At 38.6% G+C, this 26219-nt stretch overlaps 1 protein-coding gene across 4 annotated transcripts in view; it reads right to left on the bottom strand.

Moving 5' to 3' along the window:
• Window positions 1–26219, bottom strand: part of RARB (retinoic acid receptor beta) — a 320810-nt gene that overhangs the window by 266675 nt on the left and 27916 nt on the right. The window contains exon 3 of one of the 4 annotated variants that reach the window (XM_084511755.1): window positions 6930–7050. The exons of the other annotated variants lie outside the window; for them this stretch is intronic. The gene's annotated coding sequence lies outside the window, so the exon portion shown is untranslated. The remainder of the gene's footprint in view (window positions 1–6929; window positions 7051–26219) is intronic. 4 annotated transcript variants of the gene reach the window in all.

Raw genomic sequence — 26219 nt, 5'->3', positions numbered from 1 at the left:
GTTGATGTGAAAAGTTCAAAATTAGAATCATTGAACCCCACCCTAGTATTCACTGAAGACCTACAAAATGCTGTAAGGAGAACGTCAAGCCACGTCTTGGAAACAGACTGCAACCTGAGGGACCTAGGAGATGCACCACAAAACACCACAAAGAAAAAAGCTGATAAATAACATCTCAAAGGCCTCTCAACTTTTGATTCATTAGCTATCATTAAAAATTTATAAAAGTGTATTAGAAACAAAGCTAGGTTCAACCAGCCATGTGTATTCTAGCAAGAGACTTACACACCGAGCCCTTTTCTTTTGATTACTGACTTCAATCTCATCATTTTTATTTTATGGGACGCAAAGCATCAAATTCAGCTTCAGAAATACAATGTTCAAAATATAGTGGCCAATAAATGTTTCATCTTTTTCACAAACTAGACCTTAAAGAGCTTCAGTTATTTATTTTTATAGCAGCAGCATACATATGTGTATGACACAGTAAAGGATACTGATCTCTGAAGACCCCAGATTATCTTAAACTCCAGAAAATCAATATCAAATCCTGTGTTTATGGTTGTTTTCATTATTTATTTTAGAGTCTAAGACAGTGGACAGTGGAGGCTGCCAGTTTTGTAGGAAAAGAACCCAGCAAAGTTGCAGTCAGATTTATAGGTCTAATTTTACATTACAAAATAAACCATCTACTCCCAACAGATGAATTCACTGTGGTTCATCAAAAAATAAACATTTTTGTTAAAATTCTGCATACAGCTGCTTACTCATCCAACTGCTTTAGGTCTTACACTACAGCTGATGCTGAATGTGTGCAATGAATTTAAGGGCTCCACACAGGTGGAACTGCATTCAAGGGGCACTACTATCAACTGCCACACTGAAGCCATATGAAAAGGCGTTGCTGCTATCTCCAATGAGGAATGGCATTTCAGCACACATACAAATGAATACCAAGGAATACCAGTTCTTGATTAATTTTTAAAAACACAAGTTCATAACAAATTAGAAGAGGCATAAAAGAAAAGTTTAGAGTGTATCATACACTAAAAAACTTTGCACGGAGGTAACACCGAAAGACCAAAGTACAGATTCGTGTCTCTTACTAAAGCACACCTTTTCAATTAACAGTGCCGAGCTAACTGATGAAGCAAACTACTGAGTTAGGTTTACTTTAAGCATAGTTTTCAATTCCATATGAACTTAACTGAGTTGACTAAGACAAGGAAGAAATAATGCCTGAAGTTAGGAAGTGTACCAATTAAACTACAGAAATACTAGCTTAAAAGGAAAAAAGGCTATTAAAATGAAAGGAACTCTCGCTAATGCTGTGCAGGCTTTGACATACATTTAGGAACCAATCCCTCACTGCAGTAATGATTCCAGCACCATTTTCGGGCATCTGCAATCAAAAATTAAAAAGAAAATAATTCTGACTGTAAACATCTCTCTTCCCCTGAATTCCTCATATCAATATTGAAGTGTTATAGAAAAAGTACTGCTACTATGTAAAACGACTGCATACCCTTTATATGAAATATTGTGATCTGTTCTTGTAACATAAGCAAGGTGTAGACAGGAGGAATTGCTAGAAACATTACAGGCACAGGAAGAATCCTGCAGGGTAGAAACTGGAAACACCGATGGGAATCCTTTTAGTTTAAAGATGAGACATCTACTAGAAGGCATCTTTGAGGTTTGCAAAACAAGACAAGATACATTAGATATTCCTATTTATAACATATAATTAATTTGTGGAATTCACTGCTACCATACCACACTGACATCAAAAGCACAGCAGGATTCAGATAAGGTTTAGACAGATAACATGAAAATCAAGTGTTACATCAGAGGGGATTTAAAAAACACATGGGATTTAAGTCCTTTTGCTACACAGCACAAACAAAAGTCTAACAGACAGAATTAAGAAGATACCATCATGGAAAAGACATTAAGTTTACTGTATGGTTTTCTACACTTTTGTCTGAAGTATTCACCTGCAGCCTGTCTTACGAGAAAGGACAGTGACTTAGATGGACCACTGGTTTGATCTGGCTTGGCAACTCCTATATTCTTATGTTCCTATCAGATAATCCATGGCAACCAGAGTGACAATGGATGGGTACCCATTCTAGGAAACAAAAAATTGTATCATTCTAATTCTCAGTGCACTGAACTGAATTATGTTAGGTTAAGTGTTGTCACACTGAATAATCTCAGGCTATATCACATCTCTAAAGACACAACTCAATATAACGTGTAGGACACTGCACTAAAGTTTGCTACAGATCCGAATTGAGGGTGAGAAAAAAAAAAAAAGATAATCTTGAAGCCCAGTGAAACCTATGGCACCTACAATAATAGTAAAAACTACGTTAGAATATTTTAATTTAAAATGCTGAAATTCCAGAAATAGAAATTGCTCAAAGATATAAAACACCTGCCTCTTCTCTTGCTGTCTGTCCTCACCCTATCTAACCTCATATAATCACAAACCGTATTAAATGTCAAAGAAATTCAAGAGCATCTCTCATTAAAGCAGCTGTGAGGGTATCAAAAAGGCAAAGACCCCTTACGTTCTTAGAAAAAATAATCATGAATGGTAACTGTTAAAGATTTCTGACACTGAATTAAAGCACATCAAGATTTTTGTCCACAAGATGTAAGAAGAAGGCAAACTGACCCTTACTAGGCTCCCTTACTAGTCTCTCTTCATTAGAGAAAAGGCTCAATCTGCATCTGCATTTGAAAAAAAAGAAAAAACAAAACAAACAAACAAACAAAAAAAAACCTGTAAAGGCTGTTTTGCAAAACAAAACAAGCACAGTCACCTTTGCAGGGCTTATAGGTTAATTTTAAGTATGACAATAACCATGGAAAAAATAAAAAAGGGAGGAAGAAGAGACAGGGGTAACAGCATGGAGTGAAAGACAAAAGTTACAGCAACAAGATAATACAAGATCTTGAAATAGAGGTAAGCATACGCATATTTCTGCAACTAACTAAAGTATTTTCTAAACATTTTTAATTCATATCATTTACTAAACAAAAGGAGTGGTACGTAAATGAAGGCAGTGAGCCAGAAAAGAGCTGTTATAATTACCGTGGCTATAGTGACCTTGCACAACAATGCTCTTCACCCATCCCAAAAAGTCATGACTTCCAGGTACTAGTTCCTTTCTATCAACTCTTTCACAGGTACCTACACCTTCCACTCACATACAACTAAACAGAACCTAAGCAGATCAAGCAAATCCTAGCAAAACAGAACCTAAGGATCAAGCAAACCCTAGCATTTAGCTGTTTCTGCACAATGTGGCAGTATTGCAACATCCCCAATTCACCTACATTGCTGTGCACCATAACTCCTGTGTCCAAAGAGCAAGGTTATCAATGAAAAAGAAATTCTGCAATCCTGAAAAAAGAAAAAATAAATAAAATGGGAAAAAAGAATCTCCCACTTCAATAATGTAATAGGAACATGCAAAAAAAACTGTGGGAACTTTTGGGGTTACTAATACTTATTAAGTTCCCTGGGTCCAATGATATGTACATAGCTACTTGCATGTCTAAGAGTTTGCAAAATTGAAACTTATGTCTGTATTTTAGTTGTTTCATTTTGTTTTTAATTACAAAAATTAAAACAGAAATTGGGGGACTTTTTTTTTTTTTTTTTTTTTTTTTGCCAGCCCCCACAGCTCCATAGTTGTCAAGACGCAGAAGTCAGGGACTTCTAACTTGGCCTTTCATCCATTTATATAGAGACTCTTTGAAAGTATCTGGAGATTTGGTGATTGACAGCTCCGCATGCTTCAGGAATTCCTACATCATGCACAGTAGGGTTTGATTTTAAAATAATAGTTCCGTATTATTGTACAATTCTGAACAATTTATTATAGAACTAACAATGTTTATACAACTCTTTCATTACCTTCTAAGACAAGCAAGCAGGTTAATACTAATTTATTCCTGGCACTTGCTGGATTATTTTTTAAGATGTAACGTGGCAGCCTCTGTTCTGAAGAAGCCACGACTCTTTCCATTTTCTTCCAGGGTGATGCTGCCATTTTGAACAGCCACATGCTGCCTTCACTCTGCAGCACTGCAAGTGGTTCACAGCAAACAACGAAATGTTGCTGGCAGCATCTGCCACCTGGAAACCTGCCAGTCAGCCTCAAAACCACAGAGAAGCTTGTGTTGGGACTTACTCCACTTCCATCCTTTTGGAGGTTCAGCTTTTACTGCTGTCCTCAGTAGCCCTCCTAGCAGCTGTATGATAGAGCTTTGATCCTTTTACAGATGGAAAAAAACCCACACCCCTCCAATTACTAACAATTACCATCATGTTTATAGAGATTGTCTCACCTGCACATCTGCATCACTGGGTCTGCAACAAACCTAAGTCATAGAAGAGCATTTTGCCCTCAGCAGATATAGTTAAAATGAACCTTGGTGAAAGCAAGTACCACATAAAAAAGAAAAATAAGTATTTTGCCAGTCACTGAAATACAATGAGCCTGAGAAGAGCACATCAGATCTGAAACACTCAGCAACTTTCATCAGCATTTCAGAGAAGAGGAAGAGGCTATGCAAGTTTCTTAATGGACATGCAGGAAACCTGCGTGGATGATGTCTCCAAATTTGGTCCAGACATTAGAGATAATAAAATTCCTTATGGAAACGTTAAAGGATCTCTTTGACCACGCATCAGACATCTCAACATTGGGTTAAAAAAAAAAAAAAAAAAAAAAAAAAAAGAGGGGGGAGGAAGGCAGGCATTATAAAGCTACAAGGAAAGAAAGTCTTCCATAAATCCTACGCCGAGATTGCTAACATCTGTCTGCAGTGCTGTTTATTGATTTATCATAATCAGTAATAACTGTTTTATGGTATCATGAATGCACATTTCACATCTTTTATACTTGCAATTAATGCACTCCAAGTATCATCTTCTGTCTTATATATATATATATTTTTATACCACAGCTTATTTTTTGTGTTTGTTTTCCTACACTTGGTATTACATTGCAAAAGCTGCTGTGAGGCTGTTTGCTGTAGCTCTTGGCTGCCTATGCACAGTGGCAGCAGGCACTGGCTTCAGTGCTGTGACATATCTACTTAATTAACACAGCTGTTGTATCTACAGTGTGAAGTACCTAGCAATGGCGCCATTCTGGAAAGCAGGAGTTGAAAAAAATATAAATTACAGTATGACTTTGAACTGCTTTAAAAATATATAGAGAGAAACACATCCCTGTATGTTAACAGGTCTCCTCGATTTAATTATGTACCATAGAATATTGTAGAACACTTCAGAAAGTACAGTTTCATATTTTAAATTCACCTCATTTGTCTTAAATGAAATTGGCACTTGAACATATGAACAAAACCAGAGCATCTATCTGAAACAAAAACCAAAAAACGCAACTGCAATTGCTCCCTTGTGGCAGTGTGCTTTTACCTCTATTTCTACAGAGTCCATTCTTAAAAGTGATTCTGCTCATCTTGACATAAGAAATAACACAGCAACATCTCCCAACACAAGCAGATATTGCCTTTTTCCTGAAAGCTCATAACACACCTCCCCCCACCTCCCAAAAAAACACTGATGTTTTTCAAGGTTTTATTTCGTAGCATTCAGGAAGTTAAAAAAAAAAAAAAAAAAAAAAAAGATTCACTCAAGATGAAGATTACACACTCATTACACATCAACACTACATTAAACATGATTTTTAAAATGTCTTCTGCAAATCATATAAGTTTGGCTACAAAATGAGTCAGTTGTACCATTGGAAAAAAAAATACAAAAAAAAGCAAAGCAATATACCCAGTTTCCTTCAAATCTGCAGTCCATGCAGATGCATGGTGGGCAAATATGGGTGAAAATTAGTTAATTACTTTGAAAGATCATCATCGACTGGGACTGTATCCATATTCAAGGAGCCTTCATGATCCCCACAGATGGGACAAATAGGACATAGCAGCCTCAACAGCCTCCACTTCTTCACCAACACACTGAACCCCCAGGTACAAATTAACTCAGTTACATAAAGTAAGCACTCTTTCTAATTGTCTGTTAGATTTCATTTACACTTTGCACAGAGAACTCAGAGGGTTTTCAGCAGTTCCTGGACTGAGGACATTAGAGCTACTGGTGTCAAGGTACTCAGTGCACGCCACCCAGGGTTTTCTCCACACCATCAGTGAGGAATGGCAAGTCCTGCTGTAATGATGTGCCTACATTATGAAGCTACCACCAAGACCATTCCTACTCTTGAGGCTCTCATGGCCATGGGGTATCCGAGCACTAGAAGAGAACTCTTCTCTTCTGACTGTGAAACAGACCCAGCTTTGCTCATCGTATAGTTATTCCAAGACTACTGGTGTGTAGCTGAATCACTGAAGCCTGTGATTACCACAATAAGGAACTACAAAAATAAGGGAGATTCCTCCAGTTGTTTGCATAGAACTGGCAAACAGCAGCCGTAACACTTCTGAAGAAGGCAGCTGTGGTATACCTTGCAGCTCAGAGCACACACTGAAAAGCATTTCCACACCAACTGCTCATGAATGCTTTATTTTCCTAGGCATAAATGCACTAAGTGCGCACCACTCTGCCACTGAATGAAACCTGGAAATTTCATTTCAAAAGCTCATCTAGCCACTGTGCCAGGGTGAGCCTAGTATAAAAATAAAAAAACACCTCCCCAAATGCTCTAGAATATGGTCAGTACAAAAATCTACATGTACAGTAATAAAGTCTGGATACGATTTATAAAAGTGTTACTAAATACTATGTAATATAAATATATTACCTCCTCTAGCTTCATATACACTCTCACATACATTTATAGCTAGACAGACAGACAGATGTAAGGTAACTTGCCTACAAAGTTAAATTGGGGCCAGAGCAGAAAATTGCTACCTACCACACAATCTTGTTTCATCTGTTACAGTCGAGATCCAGGTGAAGAAATCCTACGCTAGTACTTTATTCTCAGAAATCTGAAGTTTCTTGCAGTACTTCACCTAGGGTATGCATCCAGAACTCTGTAAATCAAAAAGAGATGATCCTGTATCTATTTCTGGTGTCAGATGGAACACTAACCTGGAAGCAAATTAAGTGCAAAGAAAAACATTTTGATTGAAGCCGATTTTCAAGGCACTCAAGAGACTGCATCCCCTGCAAGTAAGAGCAGAGGGAATGACACAAACAGAAAAAAAAAAATCTCTATTTCAAGACCATTCCTACAAATGCAGACCTAGAAATGCAATGACCTTTCCTGTGACCCTTTTAGAAGAGTGAAGTTTGTGAAGTCTTTGGTTTTGTAAGCACGAGATTGTAGTGCCTTTCCCAAAACCGTAATATGCTTTGTAGCTCTTCCCCAAAACAAAACAACCTAGACAAATATTTGAAGACTTCTTCATTCACTTTTGATTTTTTTTTTTTTGGATATATATATATATATTTTTTTTTTGAATTCACTACAGTACACCTTTATCAGAAAATACTGAAAGGAAAGTTCTGACATCTCAATCAGTTTCTTCAGGCTCCCTGCTACATAACACAGAAGCCCATCAAAATCTCCAGCTGAGGACATTTATAGCCCTTTTTTTAACCAAACTGATTGACTAGGGTTCTATAAAGAAGGGGTAAACTCTCACTCAGCTATTCAAATTAGCACATTTACCAACAACAGATCTCCCAACTGTTAAATCCCCAAGCTACGCTTTCAATTTGATCCAATGGGGAAAATATTTCCCACTAGAATCATATTCAACAATAGCACTAACTGGTCTCATTATTCTCACTAGTTTGTAGGAAGATACGATAATGATTGCAAAAAGAGAAGCACGGAAAGTACCAGCTCCTCCAAGACTTTTCCTTTGTCTCCATGGACTCATTGACTATTGTTCTCCATTCTTTGCCACTTGAGGACTTTCTCTTCTATCTGGCTAAAATACTACCTCACCAAAGAAACCAACTTAGCTGCAAGTGACTAGTCAGCATCAAGGAACTGGAATGCTTGATTAACCTCAGCACCCAAAATCTGAAAGAATCTTCAGTCAAACTAAACCTGTGATGATTTGTGTCTGCAATATTTGCTTGTCAGTGCTGGGCTGGAGAAAAAAAAAAAAATAAAAAAAAGGAAACCATCTAGAACTAAGATAGATGGTTATACATGTAGATTTTATAGAGGACAGACTTACACATACTTCAGCATGAATCATGAAGAGCGAAGACGAACACAAAAATGGAAGCCAAGTTAATGAAATATTCATAATTTTGATCACAGTTACTAAAACGCTTTAACCACTACTTGCTTCTTCTAATTCAGTTCACCCACTTTAATTGAAACTGGTAGAAATAAAGAAAAAAATAATGCTGCAAATGCCAGTAAAAATGGATAAAGAAGGTATTTAAAAGGAAATATGTAAGAAAAGGAATAATGAAGATTCTTGCATACATTTAGAAATGTTTAAGGAGGAAAAAAAAAAAAAAAAAAAGCATGTTAAACTGCCCCATCCTGAATTAAGTATCCTTATCAGGATAGCAACTGGTGGTTAGTTCAAGACAAGAAACAACACAAATGCTGCGTTAATTCCACCTTAATTTAAGACTTTCATCTTACTGTTTTATTGCTTCGATATTGCCAACATTTCCTTTCTGCAGAACTGCAAAGAGGTGTCCTTTCCCATTCTCATTATTGGCGTATTTGTCCTAATTAGCTGCAAACTAAGCATTTTAGGCTCAACCCTAGAACAAACTCATGTTACTGTCAAATGCCTGGCCCGACACAAGCTGCTTCTACAGAAGTATCTTTAATTTTCCTGCTGATGTAAGGTTCTGCCAGGGAAGAGTCAGGCACTGTAATGTCTCATCCTCTCCTCATCCCCTCCATATTTCACTACATTGGCAGAATCAATACCGAAATGGGGAAATTACCAGAGGAATATCCTCCTGTATACTCTTTTCCAGTATTTCTTAAAATAGCACACGGATAATCTAGCCTATCACTCACGGTAATTCCTAAGTAGGTCACTGCATTTTAGCAGCGAGCACGGCTCTGCAAAACAAAACGTCTTTGCATTCATTACTGGTAGGGAAATGGCACCTTCCTAAATCTGAGGACAGTCTGACTGGTTCATCCTGTTATTGCTGTATTGTCATTCAATAACCTGTCCCCGTTTTACTAGGGCCTTATAAATCAGGCCCCACATTCACGGAGGCTGTAAAACTGTCAATTGCGGATAGCCTGCGTCAAGCTAAGATCTAGTGAGAAGGATCTGAAAACGAACAGCAGGAAACTTTACCACTATCATCTGCTGCAGATGAGGAGCACGCAACATTTCGAATATAAAAGGCTGACATCTACTGCACACATCCGAGGAAGCACAGGTGTAACCTTTCCACTTCAAAGGCCTCTCGATGTTCACTTTTATCAGCCCCGGTGCAATATTTTCAAAACCTCCCTCTGGGTGATGTCCTTCAAGCCTTTTCTAGGTACCCAGTCCCAAATTTGATTTTCCTCCTTTTATTCTCTTGATTCCTCAAAGATCATTCCAGAAACTTGATTTGATTAGAAGTCTCTTTTAACGTAAGCAATTCATCCTCACACACGCGGAGCTGTTGATTCACCTTTTCTTTAATTTCATTTAGCCCGGCTTTCATTTGAGCTATCTCAATTTTAACCTCTGTAAAAGCTCCATCTACCTTGTTTACTGTTTCTTTGATTTGAAAGATCTCCTCCATTAAGTCCTTAAGCGACAACTCTGTGGCCATTTTTGGCTCCAGCTGTTTGTCAGGAGAGGTCAGCCACTGCCTCAGTCTTTTATTTGTCTGGAGCAACATTCAAATTGTTTTCAGAGCAATTGTTTTGTTCCTATTTCCTGCCATCGCTGCTCGAAAATAATAACAAATCGCCTCATTTCTAGGGAGGGTTTTATCTCTTTACTTCATTATCAAGGCCAGGGAGCATGACAGTTTCAGAGGTAGGTGCCCTGCACAGATTTCCTCGAGTCTTGCTTGAGGATTAATAGTGCAGTAACAGTTGAAAGTTATTTTCTACACGCATACAGCATCCTACACAAGAGCATCTGAAGCCGGAAGGAAAATTAATTCACTTAAGATCCTGCTAGACAGGTAAGTATCGATCTTATGAACAAGAAAACTAGTAACAAAAATACTGCATTACAAACTTACACATGAAAACAACTTTTTTTCCTTTTTAATTTACTTTTTTAAAAAAAGACAGATCAGGTCAGCAGGATCAGTTCCTTGGTCGTACAGGAAGCCTGTGGCAGAGCTGGAAATAGAAGGAAGGTTTCCTGCCTTGATATGCAAGTCTATCTTTTCTCCTCCAAATGCACATGGCATGCTCAAAGGAAACCAGCTAACTCACGGAACTGATGAAAGAGTGATTTTAAGATCAGGAAAGGGCGATTCTCAAATAAACCTTTACACTTTGGTCTATTATTTTATGTATCAGTCACTTGATAAGGAAGATAGACTTAAGACTCAGCTGTACAAAACCCACGTGAAGACTGGCATATTGTAGGACATTTCATTTTTAAAATCTAGATTTTAAAAAAATTATAAACACACTGTTCCTCCCATATCAAGATCAGCTGAGATTTATGCACTGCTATTGAGGCTCTTACCACTTAGGATGGGAATAATGCAAATAGCATCAATTAACTACAAATTAGTCAAGAAATTTAGGCTCCCATCCCAGCCAGTACAGCCAGCCTACCTTCCAACAGGAAATGTATCTCACCTTCCACAGTCACTTTTCTTGAGATGCGATGATTTCTCTGAGGGCCCCATTCTCTTCAATGACTGAGCACCAGAAGACTGGGCAACCAGCTTGACTGTGACATCTAATGTTTAGACAGCTAATTTGAAGTGAAACAAATCCTACTCTTACATGCTTTTTCCAAGTGGATTCGTTTGTAGCTTTAACATTTAATGTCCGGTACCTCGAGAGGTAAAGTTGTGGGGTTTTTTTTGAAGCCATTTTTCTAACACTATAAAGCTTTACCACATAGAAAAATTGTTTCAGTATTACCTACACATTACTTTAAGTAAAAATATACGAATGAAGTTACATTTCCAACCTGTGTGACTCTAGAACAGAAATCCAAAGTTAGATTTCTAACCAACTAAAGGACATCCAACTATATAATTATAAAAATACTGGGGAAAAAAAAAAAAAAAAAAAAAAGGAAAAAAGAAAAAAAAGCTCCATTTAAAAAGACTTAAAAAGCTCCACAGAAGCACCCTGACAGTCATTTTAGATTTTTCACCTTTGACTTACTTAGGCAAATATCTGCAGAGAGAAGTCAGGTTATCAAGTTGTTTTGTATATAAATTCATGTCAGCTTCTTTGTAGGAATGCTAAAGAAAACCTTTTTTTTTTTTTTTTTTTTTCCCATCGTAAATCAGTATTTTAACAATGAAAGTTCTTACCAGAAAGAAGATCTTGATGTAAAGTCCTAACATATAACCTTAATCTCCCAACCATATATACTTCCAATAGTATCTCTAAATCTCTAAACTGGGGAGTGAAAAAAAAAAAAAAAAAAAAAGGAACAAATATATGTAAAAAGACTCACTTTTTAAAAAGAGATTTAACCTATAAATAGAGAAATAATCAATCCTGTTATAATACATTCTTCTTACATTAAAAAAAAAAAAAATCCATCCTGGTGCAATCTATTTGGTAAGTCATAAAAAATAAGACAAGACAGCTGGGTCTTGAGTCTCATTCTCACTGAGGCCCCATTTCGTTGCCAGAACAGTGTAAAGCAGCCTCTGTGTAAAAGAAACGAAGCCCAGATGAATGTGAAGCAGAGCACAGCGATCCTATACTCGTAGCTATTAGGAGAAATCCAGAACAGGATGTAGGAAAATCATACAAGCTGTATCTAAAGAGACAGAGGCCACATCTGGATATAAGATTAAATGTAAGTGTGCTATGCATGTACTGGACAGAAAAATAAAATTACTTGGACCTAAACTGAGACATATCGCAGTGATGACACAAAGAATAAACAGTGGTACTGTGAGCTATGTTTGCTTACCAAGCAAGAAACGAAGCCTTATGAAAAATTATTTTAAAACGCTCATAATGCTAGAATGCAAAAACAGTACTTTTAGTGACTGATATTTCTAATCTGTACTTACTCTCTGCAGTAGTGACTGTATAAAATAAAACAGTAAAAATTCCTAGCCAAGCAAAATGCCTGATAATATAACTTCCTGGCTTGGCTTCCAAAGACTCATGCAAAGTTTAGTAGCTGCATGGCCAAATAAATCTTTTTACTACAGCTTTTTCTTTTGTGTGTGAAAATGGTAAATACAGTATTTTCTGTATTATATACCAGGACTGCAGTCACTACCCAAGAATGCAGATCTTTCACCCGTTCATTACTGAAAATATTGCTTGAGGGAAACTGCTTTAAACTGATTTATGTGGTAGACACAGAAAGACATCCCAGTCAAATTGGACAATGTGGCAGATGGTAATGGATTTATGCATATTTATGTAGCATGTATTTACTTGTCGACTTTGTTATCCATCTTTTGCCCCTTCCAAAAGTAGATGGCAATTTATAACAACTATGATGCTGTGGCTGGCTGACACTCCCTTCACAGCCCTTTCCTTTGGACAGGCTAAAAAGCAGCATGCTTTGTGCAGCTATTTTAATTGTTTTACAGTTTTATTACAAAACATCCTGTCTGTTACACTTGCTTCCTGAGGCTATCATAACAATGTTAGTTGCTCCTGCTTAAATCTGCCTCAGGGTATCTGCTTTTACAGTTACAATTAAAGCCAGTAAGTAGTTCACCAACATGTTAACATTAATTTGTCTTTTAATTTATTTGACCTTTTAAACTAAGCAAGTAACTCACTGAGGTAAGGGATGCACAGAGAACAAAGTTCAACCATTATCAAACATTTTTTACAGTAACGTGCTTTCTGGTTATTTTCCACCGTAACACTGAACTGTTCAGCTGCGAGTGCTTTTATTTATTCTGAATTATTTCCAAAGAGGCATAAGGCATTCAGATTGTATTTAACATGTGCAGGCTTTACGTATCACTAATGCAGATACCACCAGGACAATCTGGAACTTCTGACACCCTTGGTGCCCATTTAAAACCTCAGTCCTGTACCTGCTGTATGCCTTACAATAACCAATAGGACCTCCTGCAAAACTACCTAGACATGCTTAGTTCAACATTTAGGATAACGAACAGATACGGGTTTGTACACATGTCAATGTAAAGTGTATTTAAATAACCATGTAAATAAGCCTCCCAAACCGCAGTAAGACTCCCCAGACAGGGTTTTAGCACTACTTCAACCAAGTTGCTGCTAGGCTGACTCCAAGCTCAGCTGGCTCTGTTTATTCTAGCTCCCCTGTTTTTTCCATACGCCTACCTTTTGTCTACGACTGTGCAACAGCCACCACAAGAGCGAGCTGCCAAGTCCACCTAAAACCCCACTGAGATGAGAGGGCTGCCACCCACCTCCAGAGCGCTCCCTGCTAAATTAGACAAGGGGGGATGGAAGGGAAACACTCATCAAATGGTCCTTTACTGCTAGGGCCGTCCAGCCTCACGTGAGAAGCAATGGAGAGAAGGGAGAGAGGGAGGAGGAAAAATGCTAGAAAGTGGAAAAGATGAAATGAAAACAGGGAAACAGCCACTGCCGCCTAATAAAAAATAAATCCTCGTAAAAAGTGTTCATTCGCTCCCTCCTGGGTGAGTAAAACATTTGACTCCTTCTTGCAAAACTCCCCTACGGTGAACGAAGCTTTAAACTATTACTGCCATCTTCCTTGTAAGTTCCCCAACCTCTCTCAGCAATAAAAGCCCTTACTCAGCCCTGCTCCCAAGACTCTGTCACCTCTAGCCTTAATCCTTCTGCAGCAGTCACCAACAATTAATGCCACACCAAAAAGACAATTTTGCAGGGGGAAAATAAAACAAAAACAAAAACCAAAAACCAAAAAACCTATTTCTGGATAAAGCGATAGAAAAAGATAAAATATTTGGGATTTTCAGCAAATTTAGTATCAGTGTTGGAAATAAAAATCAAGTTTACAACTATTCCGTTCAACTGTGACATCTGGTAATGCACACTACCCCTTTTGATACACAATGCAATTAAAGAGCAAAAACAAACACCCGAAACAGTTGCATATCTTTCTGTTTACCCAGCGCTGCCAGCAGCCTGTCCGCGCTGCCAGGGGATTTAGTGCAGCGAGCTGTGGAAATAAGAAATCAGACGGCGCCTCACCTTCGCACTGAGGCCACACAATATGAAGAAAAATGCTGCGGCTGGAAGTGGTCGTCGGTCAATTACTCACCCTTTAAAATCCTATTATCTTCCAATTCTGCCGAGGGAAAAAAAAAAAAAGGCACTGCTGAACACAGGGAGGCAGAACAAACGCTATCTTTTTAACCAAATGTGTCCAAAAGAGGTTGTCTCTCCATATGCTGTCAGTCACCCAGCTGAAAGGCTCGGTTCTGACTGGGTGGCTCGCAGCACCGAGCCAAGTTAATGGCATTTTTAGAGGTGTATGTGGCAACATTCGACTTAAGGCTGTTTAGCGCATCACGGCTACGGAATAAGCAACAAAGAGTTCTAGATAAAGCAGATAAAAGGAATGCAAAACCCAGCCAAGAGAAAGACTAATGCCTGCCAGGTAAAATGCAAAACAACGTGTCAAGAAGCATATTCTGTAATGAGGCAGCAAGATGGATTCAAAATACATTTCTAGCAGCGCCTAGGATCAGTCCTCTTGTCATTGAAGAAATCTGCTTGAGCGCACCCATGTTCATAAACACCTTCCACAGGGCTAAGGACACAAATTATAGCAGGGCGAGGATTTATCAGATGCCACAGCAGAAGGAAAAGAAAAAATGCTTTGCTCTGGTGTAAGATCAGACAGACCTCTTGGTAAGTCGGCCCCCAACACTGTATTTGTCCTATAAGGCAGACTCCAAAGATCTTGGAAACATCCCTCCCTTCCACCTTGCCCCCACATTTAAATCTCTGCAAATAAACAAAACAAACAAAAACAAACAAACAAACATCTGAACACCATTACAAGTGCTCCTACAGACTGACTGCATTTTTCCCCCACCCTAAAGGGATCACACTGCATCACATATAACCTATATAAGATGAACACGGGTGGCTCTGAGCTCCTGCACGGCTGCAGAGAACTGGGCAGTCTGCAGGACCACAAGAGATGGAAAGCCAGTGCAGAGGTGTGCTCGGTTAAAGCTCTCCGCTCTCGCACTAAGGGATTATTTCCCAGGGACAGAAGCCCTCTGCTGGTCAAGACTTTCCAGAAGATGATTTACAGCAACTACGTGCATACAGGTTTTAATTTATCAGTGGTCATATATCAAAATAAAGTCACGAATGAGATATGCAAGAACACATTTCATATGAGGAAAGGCAAGCTCAATAGATTAGGGTAAATTCATCTTTTTTATTCTGAGAAGCTGGGTAACCTCTGCTTCGTTATTTCAAAAAGTGCTGTCCACCCCACAGTTAGATACCTAATCGCTTTAAAAAAAAATGTCTGACTTAAACAGTCCTGACCTTACACATACACTCAATACCTCTTTCACTGCTCATACAAGAGCGACAAGAACCATTCAAATAAATCATTTTGCTGTGATAAGCAGCCAATGCTGCAAGTCTGTTCCCCAGCACAAGTATTTAATATTCATATGTATTAATTCTTTCAATTTGCTTCATATTTAACATTGCTATCAGACAGTGTAATTCCATTCAGGATTCCAAAATAAAGTTTAGGCAAAAATAACGCAACACCTCCGCTTCCCCTGAAACTAGAATATTTGGCTTTTACAGGAAGCAAAACTAAATCTGGTTTAGGCTGAGACCGTAAGCAGGCCTGGAAGCTGTGGTATTGAGATCAGTTAATTAGTTATTGGAGTGCTGAAAAAACAAACAGTTTTTTTGCTACCTGTTCATAAGCGGAATTATTTTCCTTCAAGATGTGTAAATAGTCATCTTTTTAAACTCACACCTTAAGTTCAACAGAAAGGGCTGGATTAATTATGGATTTCTGCAAGAAATCAAAGCCTTCTTCTAGCTCCCTTCCCCCCAAAAAAAGAGACTCAGCAGAGAAGTCAATCTTTGGATACGCAGATTTTATCATGCACACATACACAAACACACACGTGTTCCCATCTCCAAGCCCCCCTACAGCTGTTATTATTTATTTATTGTTGTTACTGAGATGCTGGGGGACTTCAGTCAAGAATCTGACTTTACAGTCCAGTGCTTCACCATTTTCACTGCAAATTCAGCATCTAGGTTATAACAAACCCCTGGAAAAAAAATCACCTTCTTCACACACCACTTAGTCCAGAGCTTTGCAGCTCTGTGCATTTATGCTTGGCATCTTTAAATCTACTCAGAATAAAGAAAATCAATGAAAATATATAAATAAAAGATATCCAATCAGGTACAGTTTTACATATGGGAATTCTGCTGTGTGGTGGAAGTAGCATATTTCTAAATCTATACCAACAACTGAACAGTAAATCAATGCAATACAGCAGGTCTACGAAAAAAATCCTGCCATTAACATATTCCTAAAAAATATTTTAAACCCAGTAAGGCAGGATCCTTAAAAATTAAAGCTGATGTCGTTATAAGTTGATTACAGGCAACAAAAAATGTGGCAGGTATAGCAGAGTACACCACTTCTTAACTCTAAGCAGCTGGTGAATACCACAGAAGCCGCTGCTTGGCCATCTACATGTGCTTTCCTTGCCAAATCTAGAAACCACATTGATCAGGCACCCATCATCATGACAGAACGTCCATCAATCCAGCTCCTAATTTCAGCCTCCCAGGTACCAAACTTTGCTAGGATATCCGAGTGCTGCCAGCCTTTCCCATTGATGAAATACTTCAGTGTAAACAAGATAAGGATCTACTTGAGAAGCTGAAGTGAACAAAATACACTGAATATTCTGAGTAAACTACGATGAAAGTCCCAGTCCTTTGGTCATTTAAACAGCTTATTATCCATTACAGCTACAACCAAAAATCCTGCTTGCTTGCACCAAATTCATGTTGCTGTTACCTTAGATTTGTTATTTTCTTATTTCTTGGCATTTGGCTTTGTAGTCTCAGGCAACAGTGCCCTTCTGATCTTCTGATGTTGTAGTTTCTGCATGATTTTCAAGTTAATTTCTTTTAATGACAAACAGGATTTCTATTAAATTATGTGACACTTAACTACCTGAGTCAATAGCTGTGCTGACTCCTTAGTTTCAATGCAGAGCTTCCTAATAAGTGATCGTGGTGGTAGTGACTACCCCACTGTCATCCTCTGGACCATATCCAGGTGAGGAGATGCTTCCCAAGGAGGCTGTGCATACAAACGCCTCCCAGGCAGAGGTAACATTTATGGGTTCCCTTCTCAGACAGGAACTGGTTCCAGCGGGCACAAACTCTTCCTGCTCATTCTGTCCCAGGCTCCCACTCCTCCTCTCCTCTTTCTAGGTGCTGTTGTTCCCCATGTTCTACAGAAGGAAACAGGACTAAACGGCATCACACCCACGCAACAGGACTGGGCTCCATGTGGTTTTACAGGAAAGGGCAGTCTTAACCAATCTGTAAGAAGACTTCATTTTAAAGCACACATCTGAAGAGAAAAAGCATGTGACAAATCACGTCCTCTGGAAACAACCGTGCCCTGTACTATGTTGTCTCAAGAATACATGGTTAACAAAGGAGCTTAAACTGTAATTGCAATTACCACAACATGTTAATACTCAAAAGTCATACTTTTAGCATGGCTCATCACTTGACATTTCTGGCGAGGCACTTTCTGGATGAATTACAAATGACTTGTACTGGCTTTTAAAAGCAAAGCACCAGCTCAACGAGTCAAGTTCTGTGGAAACCCCCAGTTAAAATTAATGCTTAGTCTTGAAGACCTAAGACAAGACTGATGTTCCAACTCACACGAGACATACATTAAAGACGACCCTAAGGAGAACAAAAATGTAGGTCTTGAAGCTTGCAGAACACTTAACAGCAGTGAGTTGAGAGCTTTGCAGGACAGGTACCAAGGGTGGAAGTTATTTTTAAGTAAACTGCAACAACTCTTAGTCCCAGACGTACTGCAATGCAATCGCCCACCATTTAGCTCATCCTACACAGAGAGCAAGCTTTCTGGGAAACTGACAGCACGTGCACAAAGGCACATGTATTTGGACACACTGTTTTATATCAGACAGCCCCCCAGGGAACTGAGGAGGAGCAGGGCTCACCCCGTGGCAGAAGTAGGAAGCCCAGCAGATGGAGACAAGCAGGTGCCCAGGACGGGGCACAGCTTCAGCCAGGCCCCCGCATGGGGTGGCGCATCTGACCCAACCCAAGGCAGCGTGTCTCGATCTGAACAAACACCATCCTTGCATCCAGCAAGAGAAGCAGAGAGAAGAAAAGGCACTGGGATGGAGCAGAACAGGTCAGACCTTGCTCAGGGCTGCCCACAAAACGGCGCCTGACCCAAGTCTGCGCACTGGCTCTGATCCCACCCACCCGAGGGCCTCAGCTGCATGCTTCTACGGTTCAAGTTACAATTGCACCTATTTAAAAGCTCATTTATGCTGCCAAGGAATATAAAGAATCTTTACATTAAACAGAAATCAAAGCCACAAATATTTATAAGGCTAGCAGGACTTCCAGCACTGAAGCAACACAGATTTCATATCACTCCAGCAGTCATTAAGGAGTGGGAATTTTTGATCACTTTAAGGCTCCTTTGTATCTGATAGAGCATTACACTGGGTGAGAGTATCTTGAAACATGTAGTAAGGCATCTGAAAGTAACTGGAAGGAAAGTCATGTGGACAAAAAAACAGAAACTGGGATTTTAGAATTAACAGAGGAGACATGAAAAATCTTGCTCATATCTCAAACACAACACTGGGAAAGTGTGTCTTTATTTGTGCCAAACCTAATGACAAACAAACATACGAATACTTAAGATCTTTTGCTGTATCTTATGTTGAGCCATTGTTTGGCAGTATTCTGCACAGTATTTATTCCCCCAGAGTCTGGCTCCAGTGCCTACAATGTTTTGTTTAGCTCAGGTGACAAAGGCTGGTGCTTCCACGTGCTAATGTTTCAAAACCTGACACCCATTCAGCAGGTGAAAAGGTATAAAAACAGTGCAGTAAGAATGGTGTGCGGCAACCCAATTATGGGGCTATCAGGCATTAGGTTTCCCTAGGCGTACCCTTTTTTCCCATCCAGGTATTTCGTGCAGGTACAAAAAGGAGTGCTCTGTTGAGGCTCTGATGATGCTTTTACCTAGCGTAAAGTCGGAAGACAGTAATGAAATAACTGAACACATGTGAGTATCTCCTTGGTAACCTAAGTAAATGTACATAAGGCAGTCAACATAAAGATGTTAAGACACCTCTGAGCTGCAGTGCTTAGCCCTTTAACGATCTCATTCTAGTAAACTGTTTTTCTGGTATAGGTGATAGGATAGGAGAGGAGGAAAAAAGAAAGGGAAAAAATAGATAAGCAGACCAGTGTTAACAGAGCAGTACGTCTGGGTTCATGACTTGCCAGTTTGCAACTCATTTTGTTCTGTAATCTGACAGTTCTCCCTTTCTCTTTCCTTCCATCTTTTCAGGATCATGTGAAATGTTTCCTCCCCTTTCTCAACTTCTTAGCCTGAATTTCCACCACCATCTCTTTTACTTCCCGTCTTGGATTACTCCCCCATTCCCTCCTCTGTGAATCTTAGAGAACAAGACACTAATTTATAATTGCCAGTCCAAGTTTACAAAATCCTCATTTCATGACTGTTCTCTCTCCCCCAAAAACCAGAACTCATTTAATAAATGGCTGTACTAAAACCAGTATTTCCCTCCTGCAAAAACAAGCTTTGGGGGGCACTAGCAGTCTTGCTAGAAAAAGGACGGCAGCATTAGATCACAGCTAATTAAGTACCTTTTCCTTCAAATTCCATATGGACTCAGTTTTCATCATGTTTCTTAAATAAGACTCATCACTGCAGTTATCTTCTGGACTATGAACAATATCAAAGTATAGCACATAATATTTATATAAAAGCACGTTACAAATTGATCCTGAGGGCGGGAGCGGCAATTTTGCTGTCTACACAAACTATCTTTAAGTACAGTTAAGAAATCATTTCACAGGCTCAAAGTATATAATAAAATAAAGGTAATAAGCATGACTGAGACACAGAGGGAACAGATTATCTTCTGGCAATATACCCTACAATTGTGACTGGAAAAAAAAAAAAAAAAAACTGTTAGTCTGCAGCTGAGCAGAAAATGTATAATCTGAAGGGATTTCTTCATTTAAAATGAAAACAATCTGCTACCCTTTGATAAAACAGTAAGAACTTACAGTATTACACAAATTACAGAAAACAGCACAAGAGAACATAAGTCTAATGGGGAAAAAAAAAAAAAAAAAGTCTTCTGGTATCTCCAGCATTGAAAAGTTGCTTTAGTTGACTAGATAATATAAACTAGCAGAACAGCAGGTATCTCGAAGCTCGATTCCACGTCTGCTCACTCCTATCTTTATGCTGATACACAAATCCAAAGCTTTTTCTCTATTGCTCCCTCTTGTCTTACTGGTACTAACGATCAAAGCTGTTAAATTGAACTCAAGTAAAACCAGAAACAGATTTCCTATGCAAGTTTCTCAAACTCCACTTACAAGCTCTGTGTGCTTTTCCATCTGAAATTAAATGATACTCATCTTTCACAGACAAAGCATCTCAGAATTAACTATGCAGAGTAATTTTTCAGCAAGATTATTACTAATCGCTTCTTGTGATTCCATTTTCAAAACATGTTCTGACAAGAAAGAAATAAACTGGTCTAGGTCAGGTCTTAGAAGTGGAAGCCAGAAGTACAATTATAATTAATTATGAAACAATTCAATACATTAAGGAAATGCCTTCCTATGCTTGTTTAAGTAGATAAGCAATATAAAAAACTACTGTGTTGAAGGCTATGCCTGTATGCAAGAGAAAAATGCAGTAGGATCCTGTTTCCAGCATAGAAAAGAAACTGCAGCCACAGCCACTGAAACTATAAATTCACCCATTTACAGTCCCACAAAGAATCCCTGCACAGAAACACCCCTCCAAAACAGAGTGGATTTTTTGGTTTTCCCCTAGACTAAATTGACCTGCTGCTTGAAGCTGTGGACACCACACTTCAGAGGCAAAGCACAAGCATCAAGCTGGGCTGCTGCAGAATTCAGGCACTGACTTCAGTGAAACACAGCCACATCTTGCTGTGGGGAAAACAGGCCAGGAAATTAAATATACATCAGCATTAAAACTAGATGTACAGAAATAGCTTACACCAGACATAATTTTTGGCTTACCAGCCCTGCATGCATAGCCTGCATACATATTTCATTTTTAACTACGAAGGCAGAACTTTTGAGCAATCCACTTTCTGTGACACTATGTTTACCATCTTATGCATCATAGTTCAGGAGAAAAAAAAATAATATAACAGCATTAACATGTACTAGATTTTTCATAAATTCAACAAGATTCTAGTTAAAAAGAAAAATTAACTTGATGGATAATACCCAGTACACTTGCCCATTACTGTTAATGAAAACCACCTTATAAAATCCTGTCCTTTGTGTTTAAGCTTTCAGTTTATAGCTCTCACCTTCCAAATGTTTCTTTCTTCCCCCTTACCTTTTTCTTTCATTGTTAATTCCTTTATTAACTGACCAAAAATAAATTGTACATGAGACACCCCACCTCAGAGCAACATCCACAGTGCACAAGAAGTGCAGAAACACCCAGCTACAGCCCCACGGTTAATGTTTACTTGTAACAGCACTGTGAGGCTACCAGCATTCAATATTTCATGCGGTTTAACATAAGATGAATCTCTGGCATATCCATAGGTGCAAAAAGGAAATGATTTTTTCCTGAACTATGGCAGCTTAAAGAAGCTTGACAAAGCCTGCAAAGTGTCAGCAACTTCTTACAGACAAAGACAACGGATACCCATGACAAGCTACTAACATCCACTCAAAGCCTGCTGTTCTTTTCTTCTTCCAGCACTTACCCAAGCTAACATTCATTTGTGTAATTCTTTAAAGTACTGAACATTTAAGCATGTCACCATTCTATGATGTCTCATTTATATAATTAGCACTAACATATGGCCCACAATCAGTGTGGGAAATCTAAAATATTCTTTGGAAAGCTGTCAAACCTAAAGGGATATGACTTTCAATAAGTGAAAAGAATTAAGTATGCAAATCTTGCTTACAATAAGGATAGCAAGGAAATGGAGATGTAGCCTAGAAGGTGTGCTTGCTTGCTTACTATCCCCAAAGCAGGGTTATTCTGTTCTGTATCTGTCAGCGCCAGTACAAACCAGAATAGTTCTCATACAACAACAGGCGAAGTCCCAGGGCTGCCGCTTTGGCTGAATTTTAGCTGTGAAAATCTATACAGTAGGTAAAACCAAAATCCACTGTCAACACGCCAGCTATTGTTAACACACAGGTCTGAACACAGCTTCATGATATATTGCATTAATTCATGTTCTTTTTAAAGCTTTAGCTGTCCCCTGGATGTTACAGATGTAACATCCAGGGGACAGCTAAACAGGACCAGATGTAACATCCAGGAACACCTCTGTAACATCTCCAGCAAGCAATGCACCCTGTGCTACCAGGGAATGCTTTGAAGCAAGCACTCTAATTCCTTTTTCAGGGGTGAAAGCCCATCATCGCTAAGAATCTATAGACTAAGTTTTCAGCCTCCTTCACCAGTTCCTGACTAGGAAATCTGTACCTGATTCAAGCACGGCACCACCTTCAGGGCTGGCAGCAGGCACCCCACCACCACCCATGGGGAATGGCTAACACCAGCAGGTAGCGGAAGGAAACCAGGAGAGCATCAGAGCCCCTGCCTGCACGTCAGCAATAGGTTATCGCAGTCCTGGAAATAAGCCTTCAGGATCAACAGTTGTGCCTGTTACTTATTAATGAATCCATAATTAATCAGTCGGACATATGTAGATGAAACACTATATGATGTAGATGAAACACGTATGGCAGATCCTCCAGTGACTACGATGAGCTGAACACCAGCACAGCTTCCGTGGCATTGGAAGAGCTCACAGCTTCCCCAGGAAGCCTGGCTGGCTTTCACACAGATCAGAGACACTTGCGCAGGCTGCCATGTGTGTAGCAGCAAAAACTGTTTGCAAAGTATAGAGCCTCTATTTACAGCCAACAACTTTACTCTTCACTACAGCGTTATTTAGGGAAGAAAAAGAAAAATCTGAAGCCATCAATGAGCATACATTAAGGAAACATACTTCAAAGTGATGTGATCACCATTAGGTTTCAGAATAACCACTGAAAAATGGAAACAGCTATACATTTCTCGAAGCAGTTGTTAGTAGTTGGTTGTTCCAGAAAAAAAACCTTTTTTACATGCAACTTCAAAAACATAAAAGCTCACTTATTTTTTCTAAACAAACTCACGCTCCCTGTGGTTAAGAATCAAAGCAAGTCAAATAAACGAAACAAACCAAATTGGCATTTGACATATCACTTTTAAGAGTGAGCTGTGACAACTCACTAACGATTTCAGCCAAAGAAAATAACAGGGCGACATATAAAGGTAGAAAAGCAAGGAATTTGGAGATATGGATGAAACACTGAGCTGGGATAAACAGGTAAAACCATCTTCAGTGAACACCATTGCTCAGATCAGCTCCAAACCCATCCCTTTTGATGCTCTGCACCTTTTATTGTTAGGTGTATCCATCCTTAAAAAACTGTAAGCTGCTCTAAACGTGTGAACAAAATGTATGTTGACATAAAATTTATTTTGAATCTTAGACTGAGCCCCAAATGTGCAACATTTGCCTACAGTGAAAGCTTCACAAAGCTGGAAAACTGACAGTTGTGAAAGGAATCAAATGTGTTAACAGGTATTGAAGAGAAACTTAACCATTGCATTCCACATACGTTTAAAAAAAGGCAGGCCAAGGCTACGAGCATGTGGGAAGGAAGAGTAGAGGGAGGATCTGCTGGACTGAGCTGGCAGCTGCAGAGGGACTACAAGTTTGCAATGTCATCATCAATGAGTTTCGAAACAGGTATGTACGAAAGGGCATCAAGGCCACTGGGAAAAACAAAAACAACAACAATAACAAACAAACAAAACTGAGAAACAAAACAGTTAGAGATGAGGAAAAAAAAACCTGCAGTTTTCCTTAGAGCAACAAAATACACGGGCCTTCCTTACTCTTTTAGCTAATTCAAGTTACTCCTTTATTTTATTCAAATCCTCCTTGTAGCTTGCTGGCTGCTGAAACCTCCGTCTGATCTGTCTCTCACAAGTTTCAAAGGTGGAAGACGGAATGTGTTAAGATGATGTTTTAACTTGTCCAGACAATTCAAATTTTTCTAAAATGACTAGCACTGTTCTATCCAAGGGCTGTACAGCATCTGAATATGAAAGCTGGTTTGCTGTGACAAGAAATGGAACAGACCCAAGATGTTCAACTCATACTTAATAATTACTCATTGCTGACTAAATGAGAGCAATTGTGTGGTAAGGTGCCATAACCTGACAGTACTTTCAATCCTGCATCTTGGCGTATGCAAAGGTTTGTTCTTCCTCCTCTCCTCAGCCCTTCCCTATTTTCAGGTCTTGACTTTCACCTCTTAGGCTGCATGGTATTAAAATTATTAAAAGGAATGATAGAATAGGAGACAAACATACAATTTATCATAATTCTGAAACCTCTCCCAGTTCTAATTTTTCCTAGTATCTATACAGCAAAATCTGCCTCTGCTCAAAGATGAGAGTTAATGGACAATTGGGAACGCATGTTGAACTGAGGTCACAGAATTAAATATTATTTAAGAGCACAATACGCAGTGACACAAATGACATTTTTGCTGAGAAACAGCAACATTAGCCTCAGAGTAAATGAATGATGTGCATCCTTCCTACAGTTAGACCGTTCCTTTAATAGAGACAAATCATGAAAAAGGATGCAAAGACTTTTAAACACAAAGGAAATTACAACCTAAAACCTTAAGCCAAATTTTCACTTTTATTAAGAAGGTTATTTTACGTCATGGAAGTAGAAGAAAGGAATTGTTAAGACCTTTACACTGTCAAGATATCAAGGGTAGAATGAAAAACCTTTAATACAACTGAGAGAACCAGACCTAAGCAAGGTGTCTAATCTGGGGAAAATACTATAAATATAATGTATTATTATATTATCTATTACTATTTAATATCTTACAATGTTATATATGTACCATTCATCCATATATATAAAGACATATTTATTCACCCATATATATTTATGTGTGTGTGTGTGTGTGTTGTGTTTTATATATGGATGAATAACATACTCAGAGCTCAGGGTGCAGATAGCCAATAACTGTCTTAGTTTCTCTCCTAAAACATGAAGTAACATTTTTTCAGATTTCACTCTGAAATCTAAAGAGGACCAGAATGTTGAGTAACCCTGAATGTGGATGCTTTCAGTAATTTGAAATAAACATATGAAATTGTATTCTTATGTTTTCTAACATAGCACTAAAGATAAAGGAGCTTGTTTAGCTCAGTTTACTTCCTTCTTGCAAACATACAGCCTTTTAATTAATCATTTCCCATTATTAAAGAGCTTTCATATATCTGACATGCAAATCGCTAGACATTTTGGCATGGCCCAGTCCACATGACAATCATTATTTAATTAGCTGTGTTACTGCTTATTTCAGAATATACAAGGTCACTCACTCCTCTGATCATATATATAAATCATTACGCAAATTCATTCCATTTAGATAAACACAAACCACCTCACAACATCTTAAATATTTAACTAAAGAACATGGAAATTTTTTTTATAAAAAAAACAGTACTCAGATTATGATAATTCAAAAGATGCCTGTCAGTGTAATGGGAAAGTAGTTTTAATATTCAAAACAGCACCAACACAAGGGATTTTTCAACAAACATTGATTTTGAAATTCTCAGGAAATTCAGGGCACTCTTTGGTGCTGAAAATTATCTTGAATGCTCATTTACAGAAATTAACTTCACCCCTACTGTGCCATAAAGCTCCATAA

The sequence above is a fragment of the Aythya ferina genome (genome assembly GCF_964211825.1).
Source record: "Aythya ferina genome assembly, chromosome: 2".
Lineage (NCBI taxonomy): Eukaryota > Metazoa > Chordata > Aves > Anseriformes > Anatidae > Aythya > Aythya ferina.
This window is presented reverse-complemented; position numbering and strand designations above follow the sequence as displayed.